Here is a 16,198-nt window from a genome sequence, read left to right on the forward strand (position 1 = left end):
CTTATTGTGTTGTGAATAAAAAATAGTGAGAAGTATCGAAGTGTTACGAAAATTATTTGAAGCAACGTAGCATTGTATTCCTTGGTTTCCACCATCTTCGTGAAGCGAACCGATGCCGACTTAGGAAGATACACACGGTCAACAAAGAGAAGAACATCGATGGTGACTAATGAATTAATATTGTGGCAGAAGGACAATTCTATGTCTAAGGTGAGAACTCTGATTAAATCAACAATGATGTAGAATTCAAAATGTAATTAATCGAAATGGTAAATTATATTACAGGCATATTTCACGCAGCACTGTATTTGTCCGCATTCAAGCCGGTCAATACAATCCGTAAAAAAGTCTTTCAAAAATTCTAAAGTTACAGTTCCATGTCCGTAATTTTTCCTCTTTTCAAAAAACCAATAAATTTAATTTTTTTTATTTCGCCACACAAAACAGAGTAAAAACTAATTCACACTTTCCATCACCTCTCATCAAGTCACATCACATCAAAACATTCCACAACAACTTTCAAATGGCGGCATTCACACAGGGCATCAACATCACATCACATCATATCAAGGTTTCTCGGGAAGAATGTTTTGATGGTGATTTTGGTGGGGGGAACTATGTTGTCTTCTCTAACATTGGAAGTTAACATATTTTCCCCTCTCTCACTCGCAATGTAGTAATGTATTTAATGCTTCTGTGTCTTCTTAATATTTAGTTTGTTGCTTTGCTTTGTTTTTGTGAGAAATTGCAAATGTTTCATCACAACTTGGACGTTTTTTCCATTCAGGGCTTTTCCATAAGTGATATCACATATCTGAGTGTGAAAAATTTATATTTTATAATAAAAGAACAATGCTGACACTTGCACTATGTATAAATAAGAGCATAAATTGTTGAAGCAGTTTTCATTAAATGACCGTTTGTTGACTGAGAAATTCATCTCTATTGAAGAAGAAAAATACAGTTCTTCATTATGTTATTTGCTGTCTAGGGGAAAAAATCATGGATAAGGTAAACAGGCTGTATTTATTCCATTATAAATATTGTTTGCTGTGTTTGTGCATAAATTTATATTTTCGCTAGCAAGTAAATGCCAATGTTTTAATATGTTGTTTCACTTCTCATCAATTTCTCACAAAAATTTTTGCTTTGGCCATTAATAAACTTTGTCATTGTTAGTTCCTCAATTCTGATACTATACTCTGACACACTGAACCACAGATGGTAACTCACCATCTGATACTAGGCTAAGCGAATTTACTTGATGTTCAGTGTGAATACACACTGAAGTTTTCATATCAAGCCATATTAATCTGGTGTGAGTCGACCGTGAGCCTGTAGGGTATTTCCACAAACCATCTGGTAGGGAAATACGATGGCAGCAGGTTATATGTGCAAGTTTTCTTTGCCTGTGCAATTGCTGCTTACAGTAATCGATATATCCACTGGGTATTAAAAGTGCCACCATGATCATAATGTGAAGTTGTAATGTTATGTGTGCCTCACTGCTTTTCTTCTTTAACTAATTTGTGGCTGATTTTATTCTTAGAGGCTCAGTAATGTATGTAAATACCGAAAATGAGAATGTGATTCAAAAAGTACTTGAAATCAAGTGAAGCGCAGCTGGACAGCAAGAAACTCTTTAGCACACAATCCCCGCAACGATAGTATTAGAGAATCTTCGAGTATGGGCTCTGAAAGTAAAAGACAATCGATTTTATTAAAAAAAGTACTGTTAATCTGTATCTTGTGGAAAGAGGATATGTTGCTAGGCCATCACTCAGAACGTATTGTTACATTTAATGGAAATTGATATTTTAGTGATAAAAGCGACATATGTGTAAGAGTTGCCAAACATTTATGTACACAAATTTTCTGGATGTGAAGAATAGAAATATTTTGTTTTTGGAAAAGATGAACTTCATTGTCGTCGCCGTCTATTAATTGACAGAATTGTAAGTGTACAAAGTTCACTAAAATACAGGAAAAGAAATGCATTCTCTATAGTTTTCATTCAATAAGTAACAACCTCTCATAATTCTTAATTACAGTAATTGGTTTATGTTTTTGTACAATAGTATGGTGCTGAACTCCATTGACCAATTTTGATGTAGCAGGATGTGTAGTTTGAAGGAAGTTTGTATGTCAAGCAATCTCCTTTTCTCACGAAAAGCAGATTACTGTTTGATCATATTTACTTACAACAGTGGTCCCTTAGGTATGAAAAGCTACAAAAACTTGGGCTCAAAGCTATCCGTAATACGGCCCAGCAACTAACAGAGTCGTATTTTAAACATTAAAGAACAATAACTTCCTCCAAATTGCAATACATAAACAACTGGTGCAGAAGCTGATCATTCAAGGAAGCAGCAACCAAACTTCAGGTACCAGTTATGACTTAAAGTAAAAATCTCAATCAAAAATCAATCTCTCTCTCTCCAAACACATATATAAATATTCATAATATCCATAAAAAAGGTCATTTTTCAAAGTGTACAGTAGGGGGCTCTTCATGCCATATATAAAAGTTTCTTCCCATTCCATTTGTGTAGGGAGTGCAATATGAAAGACTCTTTAAATGCCTCTCTTTGTAGTATAACCAATATAGTACTGTCCTTGCAGTGTGTGGTATGAATACGTAGAAACTGTGATGTTTCCCAGATTCATCACTTAATCCTGACCTCAGAAAGTTTTTAGTCATTGTTAATTAAGTAACTTCTTTATTTAACTGTCTCTCATTTTACATTATACAAAAGTTATATCACTCTCTTTTGCGAGAGAAAAAAACGGGCGACAAATTGTGCTATCATTGTTTGTGTACTTCAAAGTTCTCTGTCTGTACTATTAGGCATAGGTGTTGCTAATTTTAACAGTATTTTGTAATGAGTCACATTAATGTCTTTTAAGAAATCACCTGTGGAGGCTGACTGTATTTTCCCAGTATACTACAAATGAAGTGATTTCTGTTACTTGTTTTCCTTACACTTGAGTTTATGTCATCATTCCATTACATACAGTCTCAGATTTTGGCCCAAGTTAGCTGTATTTCTTAACCAATTTAAATCGTGATTCATCTGCATCCACACCTCTACGCTGAAACCACTGTGAAGAGCATGTTAAAGGGTACTTCCCAAAATTCCACATAATATTAAGATTTCTTCCAGTCAGCTTGCATATTGAGCATGTAAGAACTATGGCTTAATTGCCTTATCGACCATGTAATTAGTCTAATCTTGTCTTCAGACTCCTACAGAAGTGTTATGTAGCCAGTTGTAACATATTAGTAGATTCTGAAAATAATACTGTTACTTGAAACTTTGTAAGTAGGCTTTCACCATATAATTGGATTCCATCCTCAAGTGTCTGCCAGTCTAGGCTTTTCAGCCTCCTTGTGACACTCTCTGAAGGATCAAACAAATCTGTTACCGTATCTCCTGCTCTTCTTTGCATATGTTCAATATCCTATGTAAAACCTATTAGTAACGGTAGGCACACTTTTGCAATATTCTAGGATGGATCACACAAGTGACTTGATGGAAATCGCATCTCTAGAATTACTGCATTTTCCCCGATCCTACTCAATGAACCAACATCTGCCACCTGCCTTACCTTTCACTGCACATATGTGATCATTCCACTTCGTATCCCTACAAATTAAAAATGCTGAAATTTGTGTGAGCTGATGTATTCCAGTTGTGAGTACTCATACTCAAGTCTAAGGATACCAGTTTTTTTATTTTGTGAAGTGCACAATTTTTTTATCGCTTAACGTTTAAAGAAAGTTGCCAATCATCACATTACTTTCCAGTCTTATCAAGATCTGACTGAATATTTGTGAAGATTTTTTTTAACAATACTTCAGTAAAGATGAGATGTTAAGCACTAATTTTCCTTCCATTTTTAGTACTTTGTATACAAAACTGCATTACCTGCAAAAAATTTAAGATTACAATTATTATTGTCTGGCAGGTCATTAAGATACAATATGAACATCAGGAGTTCTAATATAGTTCCCTGGGACACATCTGAAGTTACTTCTGCGTCTTTCAATGACTCTCCACCCTAAATAACATGCTGTGTCCTCCCTGCTGAGAAATCTTCATTCATGTCCTACAGAATCAAAGGCTTTTTGGAAGGTAAGAAATATGCACCCACTGACTGTCTTCATCCAAGACTTTCAGGAAATCAAGCTATGCCGATTCATGCTACCGAGCCCCACCCAAACAATCTTGCACGCAGTTTCAATTTTTATCTTGTTGGATCAGATTTCTTGCCTACTGTGACAAACAGGAGTACACTATCTCCAGTTTCCATTAGGTTATCCTTTCAACAAACATTAATATTTGCCATAAAATCTCACTACTGTCAATTTAAGATTGTTAACCAGCTTTCTTTATCTAGTATTACTTTAGCTCCATTGCTTTCTGGTTGCTCTTCAGACTTTGGCATGGATGCTCTGGCAGTTAATGACTAGGATTTTAACAATCTATTCCGTGGCAGATATTTCTTTCCATCTTACACTAACACTTTGGGGTCTCTTACAGTTATTCGTATGTGGACTGCATGGAGAGTCACCTAAGTTGCCTAATCAAAAAAAAAAAAAAAACTTTTTTACACCCCACACGCTGTCAGCTATCTCAATAGCACTCTTGGATGTTTAATACAAATACGATCCTTTAAGGGACCTCTCATTTCTCAGCCCTGGGGCGCAGTCTAGCAAGTTGCACCCTATCTTATCAAAGAACCTTCACCATTACTGGTTCGACTGAGAACAAGAGGCCACAATTAATTCTGGGGACAGTACTCCAGATTTCGTTGCATTTTCCTAACCAAGTTTGATCATTTCAGTATTCTCTGTCAGTCGTTGGAATGATCCAGGTATACTTCAAAGCCCAGATGTCAGGTATTGTTTGTTTCAGAGTGTGCGACATTCTGCAGGTTGCATACTGTCCCCTTAATGGCTGACGAAAAAGCATCTTCGGGTTCCTGAGAGAAGTCTCCAAGCACACATAGTGAGTTCACAGGGCGATGCTTCGCATCCCTTGCCGCCGTCTCCCTAAGTGGTACGATTATTCGCTTTGTGTTTAAAATACTGACAACAGACTGACTCCTAGCTTTTTTTTCTTTTCCTCTCTTTGACAAAGATAACAGTGCATTTCCCAATGGGTGAAGCGTGTCTCATGTGCACGATATCAATTTCAGTGGAAGACAATGCCTAGAATTTATTCGTTTTGGGGTAGGTGCAAATGCAATGGTATGTAATACTTAAGGAAGAAACTTTCGCATGATGTGTCACTGGCAAGTAACATAGCTCGATGAAATTTGGGCCATACATAGAAAGAACTGCTACAGTATAGCACAGCATGTGATTGAAAGAAACAAGAAAAACAGAAATGACACTAATTACACTGAATTCACCCCATTTATGACGATCCCCTGACCATTACAAAAAGCGATACATGGTTGTTAATGGCATGTGTGACCACCACAGATGACAGTGTATGCTCTAAAACTTGCATCCATGCCGTCCACAAGACTGTTAATGCGTTCTTGTGGTAGGGCCCTCCAGTCGTCCATCGGTGCAGTTGACAATTGCTAGACATGGTGGATGTGGTCATGTTGTAATACACTTCTTCAACGAATTCCACACATGCTCGATGGGTTTTAGGTTGGTGGAATGGGCAGGCTAGTCTGTTCACCAAATATGCTCTCGTTCCAAGAACTCCTTCAACATGGTTACACACTGTCTTCTGTAAAAACGAAGTCAAAGCCAAAAGTAGCCCTCAAAGGACGCACATGGGGAAGGAGTACAGTCTCAAAATGATGTTGAACAGTGAGTGTGCCGTATTCAAAGATTTGGAGGTCGTATGCCCATGCAGTACTACACCTCGCAACACTGTAACACCTGGACCACCAAGACGACTATTTTCGACAGTATTCATGGGTGCATTATATGTTCTTACTTCTCGCCATATGAGGACACATCCGGCACTGTCGAACATGGTCCTACGTGCATTACTTGTTCCCACCTCTCGCGATATGAGGGTACGACCAACATCGTTGAACATGATCCATTTGGTGGTCCAGGTGTTATGGTTTGGGAGACATACTGTTACATGCGCAAAATGACTTCCAATGTTATTGAAACACTGTATACCTTCGATAGGAGCGTCTTTTCAGGGATGCATTTGACCCTATCTTGATTTTCGTGAATGACAATGCGTGACTGCATGAAACTGCACAGTCGGGAGAGCTCTTGGAACAGAAGGATATTTGGCAAAAGGACTAGCCTACCATTTGCACCGACTTAAAACCCACCAAGCATGTTTGAAATGTGTAGAAGGGCCATACTTCAGCATGTCACATGCATTAACGACCGTTCAACAGTTGTCAGCTGGGCTGGTGGAGGACTGGAATGCCATACCACAAGAACTTTTTGCCAATCTTGTGGGCTGCAGGGATGCAGGCTGCAGAGCATGCATTGTCGTCTGTGGCGATCACATTTTGTAACGACCACATGGGACCACCATAAATGGAGTGAATTCAGTGTAGTTATTGTCTTTAAATAAAAGTGTCGTTTCTGTTGGTCTCTTTTCTTTCTGTTACGTTCTGTATTGCACTGTAGCAGTTCTTCTGTGCAAGGTCCAAGTTTCATGAGATACGTTGCTTGTCTGTGACTCATTAGGCAAAAGTTGCTTTAGTTCCTAAGTTTTGCATACCGGCATACCAAGAGATTTTCCTTGTCCTTGTCCTATTATACAGGGTCCCAGACCCACTACTGATGCGCCATTCACAGGTAAGAGTACAAGTGGTGATAGATTCTTCCGAGAGAGAAGATGGTATCCACAGGACAGGATATTACCTGAAGTACTTTTACATCTCTAATACATGTATCCACAGGACAGGATATTACCTGAAGTACTTTTACATCTCTAATACATGTATCTTGCTAGTTCCCCCAATATATCCATTTGCAGCATCTTTCAATCAAGTGACAACTTTCAGGGTGATTTCCAGTGTCTGCATCTAACTCATCCTGTACCCAAGTACTGCATTCACTGTTTGGTTCCATTGTTTCTGCTGCAGTGTTTTACAGAACAGTAAACAAATAAGTTGTTTAAACTGAATCTGCTGTTTCTCTTTTAATGTCTGGGTCACTGCATTCTGTTTTCTGAAATTTTTTTCCCTGGACCTTGAATGTCCCTCAGAAAAGAATTTCATAAGTTATTAGTGAATCGAAATATCGAGAATTAAATAGTTTCTTCATTTTTAGTTTGCCTATAGCAGTATTTATGCTAACTGCAAACATAACTGAAGCAAGGCGTTTCCTTAATTTTAAGCAAAATTGAAATTGTGACCTATCTGTACTCCCAAAAATTTAACTCTTTCCACTTCTTGTATTTCTATGTGTTGAGATAATTATTTTTACAGCTTGTGGAGTTCTATGAGAAGTACTGAACTCTATGAACTGAGTAGTGTCAAAATTTAATGATAATCTGTTTGCCTAGAAGGATCTGTTGATGTTTATGAATATTTATTGGATTCCTTTGCAGTAAGTAGACTGGTACTATCTTTTATTACCTAAAAAGATGTTCAAAATTTGTTTCTTTTGAAACTGCAACTGGAAGATCGTTTATTTATATCAGGAAATAAAAGAAGACCCAAAATTGAAACCTGTGGTAGACCTACACCATGGCTGAGTGCTTAAAATTCTGAGTGCCTGTCGTTATGTGAGTGTTGAGGAACTGATCCATATCGCTTTCTATCATTCACCTATGATGAAATCATGAACCTACTGTGCCTACTGTCAAATAATATTTTAGTATTTGCTTTAGAATATCATTGTTCAAAGAATCAAAAGCCTTTGCCAAGTCAAAAAATACTTCAATGGTAGCAGTTTCTGATTTACTTATGCTAGTACTTCATCTGTCATGGTAAATGTAGTCTGTGCAATTGAAAGTCCTTTTTTAAATCCAAACTCTTTGCTACCAAGTATATATTCGTGGTACATTACGTTCCACAAAATTTTTGAAAATGTTGGCAGTAATGAGACACGTCAGTAATTCCTTAATAATGTTTTCTCTCCTTCCTTGTGACTTGACAACAGCATCTTTAAGACTCTCTTGTTAAGAACCATTGTAAGAAGTTTCATTGTACTAGTTGTATATTACTAAGTTCAACTGAAAATATTTAAATACTTGGCTACTGATTTCATGATAATCATTTGGACTCCTATTTTTAAGAGGGATGATAATGTTGAAAACTCCTTCTAGAGATGTCAAACTAGTTTGGAAGGCTTTTCTTAGCAAGTGTTGTTCATTTTCAAAACAAGAGTTCAAAACTAAATTACCTGCTACTGACAGAAAAAATTTATTAGAAGTTTCTGCAGTGCTATTACTATTTTCAATCAGTTCATTATCTACCATTAAAAATTCTTCATTATTTTGATTTATTTTTCCTGTGCCAATATTGTTATGTTCCAAAAAGTTTTAGCTTGTTGCTGGAGGAACTTATTTTTTGTGTAATTACATGTGGGTCATTGAGACGTATAAGGGTCCAAAGCAAAGACATAAAGTTTTGAAAAAACTAAATCTTTGTGAAAATCCAGTTTGTAGACAAACCACTAGTCTAATACAACTTAATTGCATTTTAACCAAGCCTCAGCATCCTATATTTCCTCTGAAAAAACAATATACCCTCTTTATATTAGGAAATTTTAATTAATAGTGAGGATTATAAAATTTAGATATATAGATCAGTGAAAATAGTGTGTTCTGGCACATGTAAAGTTCGTAATTCATGTGGAACTAGAATCATAACATAAAGAACAGAAATACATAATTATGACTGGAATCGAAGGGGTACATTTTTTAGGTCAAGTCAGGTTACAGACACAGGGTCTCGCAAGAAATTAAAGCTGTAGGCCTTAATATGTGTAACAATTTCCATAAAATAAAGTTAATTTGTTTCATTAAAACATTAGAAGCTTGAAAAAAAGATAGGTGAGCTTATTATGTGCCTAGAAGATGTGGAAAATTCTGAAGTGATACATTTTCTGTTCCTTTTTGAATACAATGTAACCACAGGGATGGAGAAGTTAAGTATCAAGGATTATTGCATCATTTTAATATAGAGTTAACATGATGAAATGAGTAGCAACACATGTAAACGTTGGATACAAAATCAAAAATATTGAAATAAATAGCTTTTGCATTGATCAGAATCTAGAAACATGTGCTTATGAGTTGTTACTGCAGAACACTTCTCTGATTATTATAACAGTCTACAGATCCCCTCTAGTAAACTTTCAGCTATTTGTGAGAAATCTAGATGCATTCCTGAGCGACCTTTCAGACAAGAAGAAGCAGTTAGTAGTGATAGGTGCCATGTATAATTTAGGTATGTGAATTTTTGGTATCTGAATCGATTGTAAGGGAGCAGCGATGTTGTAAGCTGCATCACAGTAGTTAAACTAACATCTTTGAGTTGCACGAGGGTGCAGGGGAGCAGTCGAAGTTTAGCTGTGTTTGCGTAAAGCAGGCAATGTTTAGCTCTGGTAGCGAGTGCAGTCGAAGTACAACTGTGTTAGACTTAAGCTGATAATGTTAAGTAGTGTTAGTTACGAAGCTATGGAAATATTTTGATTCAAATTAAATGTCTAGTTTATCTTTGTTCAATCAACATGACCACGAAACTGATTTGTGAAGGAAGAAATCTAATGGAATGTGAGGTAAATAAAATAATGATCTTATTAATTTTTACTGTTGTTTCACCATCGAAGGAACTTGGTTATTGTACTGAAAGTTTTTAGATTTGAGAGATAGGAAAGTGTATTATTTGGATGTTGAGAATATTATTAAATTTAAAATCTGCCTTGAGCACTTTTTCTCAATATACGAAGAAAACAGAATGTTGTCATTTGTCTTATCAACCTTTCTCTTACAATTCTTTTTAATGAATGATCTAACCAAGTATGTTCGATTTGCAATTAACAGAGAACTCATTGCACCTCTCGAGTGTCTCTGTAGATACAGTAATTTACAGCTTTAGTATAGTGGCACGCAAGACAGAGCAGTATTGCAATGCGTTATCCAGATTTGTGCAGATTAGAGGTAAGGAGAAAATATTTTGATTGTTTTATTTATTCAATCAAGGCCAACTTACGTTATTCAGAGGCAGTTTTTGTGAATGTTCTAAATCTAAATTAAAATCATTTCTCCTGGGCAACTCCTATTCCGTCATTGAATTTCTACTTAAAACTGTGTGGCGTTCGCTGGGTTATTCAGTGGTTTGGTATTTAACTAATTTGTAAATGGAAATGATAATCTTAGTTTATTACATTGAGTAATTACTAAATAATTTTTCTCCCGGCTAAAGATTTGATCAAGTTGCTAAAGAACTCCAAGTTAACGCCATGTTAAAGTGTTGTCTGTAAGTTGTGTAAGTGTCACTAAATCACAGTTCATATAACGCTTTCTATACAGCTATGGATTATGATGGAAACAGTTATCTTCAGCAAAATTATCATTAAAACCACCGAATATCAGCCGCCCACAACACTGACGTACGTTACCTGAAACAATATTCTTCGCAACTCGTGCGTGATTAATTTCGGCTCCATACATCAGCTAGAAAAGTTTGTTATAATGTTCGTGCTATGAGCACTGTTTTTTAAGAACCAATCTGATTCGAATTATTTTCATTAAAATGGGTTCGGGACCACCGGTGCACATTTATTTTTACACATTTGTATTACGTTCAGCATTTATGTCTGCAGAGTTGCGTAATTTGAGTTTGTCACCGTGATGATTGTGAAGATGGCGGCAGACAATTGATAGAGACTTTCTATTGTTAGAGCATATAAGAATTTTAAATGCTTATTGAACTTTACAGAAACTCTACTTTCGTATTGTGCACTATTTAGACTTCATCAAGCAAACATTTGATTTCTTTCTAAGGAAAACACAGACAAAAATGCGATACAAATCGCTATCATCAATGGCTGCGCTCCTTGCAGTGGAAAGAAACAATTAACACAGATAATGCTTACTGAGAGAGGAATTACAGTTACAAATAATTATTCACTCATGTTTATAATAATAATGAACTCCATTTTCAAGTAATAATTAACAAATAATTACAATTTCTTAACAGACCTCAGTTTGATATGCGTCTTGCGTGCTGAACCTACAAAAGCCATTCGACAAAAGGTAAAAACAAAGGAAGACAAACGCAGATTATAAAAGCACTTTACAATTGTCATTGTCTTTGTATGATACACATCGATATGTCCAATTATATCATAGAATATTATATAAATAATTAATTCACTATAAGTTTTCATTGTTTTTTCATACGTCGAATACATAACGTTTATAACTGTTAGAGGCATGATTTCCTCTCGTCGCACTGTAGCCAAAAATTTATCTCGTGGATGTTACAACTGGTAGCCACTAAAAAGAAAAAAGAAATAAATAAATGTAGTTTCTTGAGTAGGAGTAAAAAAAATGTGTTCATTAATGTTAAAACTAATCATGTATACATATTGCATAAACTAACTCATTCCAAATCATTTCGATGAACAGAACATTCAAATGTTCTTTATAACATGTCACTAACTAACTAACTAACTAACTAAATATCTAACTAACTGACCTATTCGAACACTTCATAGCCCTTGTTGTCATCATTTTCATGAAGCAAATTCTCTTACTTGAGGTTTGGAATAAACTGCCAATACAGCTCAAATTACGAAGTACTACTACCACATACATGATGTTGACACTAAGTTACTTTAGCAGTTCTAGATAACAATCGAGCAGCACAGCCAACAAAATTATGCCTTGTCCTTTGGGCCCATATGGAAATGAATATCTGGGAAATTGGTGAGGCACCTTTCTGTGAATGTTCTTATAAAAGACGTGACTCTACAGATAGAAATATGATGTGATCCTATAGATACAGATAAAACTGATCCACCACAAAATCAACAGACATAAAGAGCATTCATACATGCTGAAGTCTTAAAATCAATGATGGTGAGCCCTTTTGCTTGTTAGTGCCTCATATGTTGTGATGTTACGACGGCTTTTCTTAGTGTTTTATAGTACATATTGATACCATCTGTAATTATCACTATGTTTAGCTTTATTTTACTGTCAACAATAAGTACAAACTGGCTGAGAACATAGTAGATGGAATTGTGGTTATCATCTTTGAAAATGTTTTAACAAAAATATATAACTTAATAGTTCATCTTTTGCAGCACATGATATTTCGATACAGTTTGCTGTCTATAAGTAATAAGAATTTCGTTTAAATAGTGTGCTGTATGTGGAGTGATAAATGCTGCCTAAAATCAAACCACTATTGTCTACATTACTTTTAACATTAACAATGCTTATGAACTTACTGTTGCTGTTAATTGTTACTTCTAATGCCAACACTGCAGTGCTAATTATGTTATCATTTGTTTTTAAATTTTTGTTACTTGTGGAAATATGTGCTTGCTTGTTAATTAAGAAAATGCATTACTTATAACTAACTTACTAAAATTCTTTTGTTAAAAGTTATTTATAATTTACAAGTTGTGTAGGTTAATTACCATCTTTTGCAACTGTAATGAAAGTCTTATTAAGAACAAACGCTTTTCGGTTTATTCTAAAGTATCTTCAATGAAGATGTGTTTCACTTCATTCCAAAGCATCTTCACTGAAATCTTAATAAGACTTTCATTGCAGTGCAAATGACAGTAATTAACCTAAACAACATGCATATCTGCGACTGCGGAAAAAAGAGACCCTGAAAAAAGAACACCACATGTTTATTTACGATTTGTTTTAACTTACTTCCATTGTTGTTGTTGGCTGTCATCTTTATGATTTAGGAGTTATCTACTTTTTTGAGTTAGGGGTTTATCTACTGTCTGCATGTGACACACAATAACTCTTACTATGCACATTTTCATTTCTTGTTGTCATAAGGGATTATGATTCTGGGTAACTCAGTACAGGAACAAATCCATCATATTCATTCGTGACATTTATTCTCAGAGATCTTGTAGGCCTCTGTCTAGTAGTCTGACTTAATTACACTGGCATCATGATGGAGTCACTTCCTTACAGATCTATGGTTGGTAGCATAAGTTTGTTTGATCTAGTTAATAAACAAGAAATGGTGGAACAATCTTTAAGAAGTAAGCACACCAGTGGTAGTTGGCTGCTCTCTTAACATACATCTGCAATATGCTTCAACAGGACATGAGAAGTGTTAATGGAAAAAGGAAACTACTAAAACTCACACTGAAGGTTTTTTCCACTGGAATATTTCATTTGCATTTATTTGTGTTACAGGAAGATAATTCATTGAAATGAATTGAATAGTAGACAGCAAGGTCTACACATAAGTTCATTAGCCCAGCTTGAATATGTAACATTAATTGTAGCTCCCTAAAGGGAATTAAAAGTATGAAAATCGGTTTTTATGAAAATGATTCAGACATTATAGGCAAGTGCCAGGATACTTCCCATTTATAGGCCATAGTCGACACATTCACCTCTCCAACATTACTCTGCATTACTCATTAATAGCATTTGTGAAGTGACCTACCATGCTTGGGTGTCACTTACAACCGAGCAGTAGCTGGCAGCTGATGTGGCAACATAGCAGTGGGAAGTGAGGGACGTTAACTAACAAGTAACTTTAACTGGACTGCAGTAAGTACGTTGGCGTACTTTTGTTTAACCATACAGGAGCACAACATTCTGATGTGCTATACACTGTTCCTAATGCTGAGCAGCGGTGCATTGCAGCTTTTGATCCTCATGAGGTACCATACAGCTTTTGGAGGATGTTGCTACTGGTGTAAACATTGGCCTTAGTATAGCAGAGGGTGATGGATAGTTCAAGGATATTCCACTGTGTAACCTAAATATTTTGGGGTAGAGTTGTGTTTAATAGAGTTTCCTTTAAAATAGGTTTGTAATTCACTGTTGGCCTTTCTGTTATTGAGATGGAAGCATGAGTATTCTGTTTTACTTGAGCTGATTTTGAGTCACTGCACATGAGAGTAACGCCAGAAGATTGAGAGATCATCTGTCAGTATCCTCTGTAGGCTTACAGTGGACACTAATGACTACGTCATGTATGCAACGAATTTCCTGCTAGTGATTGATTACACACCTTAGGAGGAGAGGGCTCGTTGCAGTTGACAAAAATGTTATCATTAGTGAGAACGAAATTGAGTGTACAGTGAAATTATCTGGTCACGTATAACAGGTCTAGGCAAAACCAAGTTAACTGCTGGATGTTTTTACTGGACATCTGATTCTGCCATGACAGTTCTAGAGTCATTCAAGGAAATTCTACAGTCAGTTACACTTAAGTACCCAGATTTTGCAATACCAGTTGGAGGCGACTTTAACGTACTGAGTGTGGACTGGAATGTCTATGGATTCATTGCAGAGCTACAGACAGACAGTTTTGCTAAGTAGTTTTTAGCATGATCCCCGAAAACTGTCTTGAGCACCTAGTTCAGCAGCTCATATGCAATGGAAACACCTTAGACATTGTAGTTACAAACAGGCCAAATGTTATCGATGGCGTCACTATAGAGCTCGGAATTAGTGAACATGATATCGTCATACTGACTATAGTTGCGAAAGTTAGTGAATCAATCAAGAAGGCTAGGACAGTCTCCTGCTAGAAAGAACAGATAAGCATTTTTTTAGCATCTCACTTATTCAATGCAGTCAAGTAATTTAGATTCAGTATGATGGATGTAGAGGAATTATAGCTCAAGTTTAAACAGACTGTAAACTGTGCACTGAACAAATATGTGGCTGGTAAGTGGATTAAGAACGGAAAAACCCACCACGATTTAACAATGAAAATCGGTAAACGCTGAGGAAGCTAAGGCTGTGGCACACTCGGTTCAAAAGAGGACATGCAAATGACGACAGGCAGAAGTTGGTAGAGATTCTTGCATCTCTGAAAAGATCTATGTAGGAAGCATACGAGGTGCATTCAAGTTCTAAGGCCTCCGATTTTTTTTCTCCGGACTGGAAGGAGATAGAAACATGCGCATTGTTTTAAAATGAGGCTGCGCTCATTGTCAATACGTCTCAGAGATGGCAGCACCGTACGGCAGATGGAATTTTACCGCCAGCGGCGAGAATGAGAACTGTTTTAAATACTTAAAATGGCGACGTTTTCCTTACTTGAACAGCGTGCAATCATTCGTTTTCTGAATTTGTGTGGTGTGAAACCAATTGAAATTCAACGACAGTTGAAGGAGACATGTGGTGATGGAGTTATGGATGTGTCGAAAGTGCGTTCATGGGTGCGGCAGTTTAATGAAGGCAGAACATCGTGTGACAACAAACCGAAACAACCTCGAGCTCGCACAAGCCGGTCTGACGACATGATCGAGAAAGTGGAGAGAATTGTTTTGGGGGATCGCCGAATGACTGTTGAACAGATCTCCTCCAGAGTCGGCATTTCTGTGGGTTCTGTGCACACAATCCTGCATGACGACCTGAAAATGCGAAAAGTGTCATCCAAGTGGGTGCCACGAATGCTGACGGACGACCACATGGCTGCCCGTGTGGCATGTTGCCAAGCAATGTTGACGCGCAATGACAGCATGAATGGGACTTTCTTTTCGTCGGTTGTGACAATGGATGAGAGGTGGATGCCATTTTTCAATCCAGAAACAAAGCGCCAGCCAGCTCAATGGAAGCACACAGATTCACCGCCACCAAAAAAATTTCGGGTAACCGCCAGTGCTGAAAAAATGATGGTATCCATGTTCTGGGACAGTGAGGGCGTAATCCTTACCCATTGTGTTCCAAAGGGCACTACGGTAACAGATGCATCCTACGAAAATGTTTTGCAGAACAAATTCCTTCCTGCACTGCAACAAAAACGTCCGGGAAGGGCTGCGCATGTGCTGTTTCACCAAGACAACGCACCCACACATCGAGCTAACGTTACGCAACAGTTTCTTCGTGATAACAACTTTGAAGTGATTCCTCATGCTCACTACTCACCTGACCTGGCTCCTAGTGACTTTTGGCTTTTTCCAACAATGAAAGACACTCTCTGTGGCCGGACATTCACTAGCTGTGCTGCTATTGCCTCAGCGATTTTCCAGTGGTCAAAACAGACTCCTAAAGAAGCCTTCGCCGCTGCCATGGAA

Source organism: Schistocerca serialis, chromosome 4, assembly GCF_023864345.2.
Source record: "Schistocerca serialis cubense isolate TAMUIC-IGC-003099 chromosome 4, iqSchSeri2.2, whole genome shotgun sequence".
NCBI classification, from domain to species: domain Eukaryota; kingdom Metazoa; phylum Arthropoda; class Insecta; order Orthoptera; family Acrididae; genus Schistocerca; species Schistocerca serialis.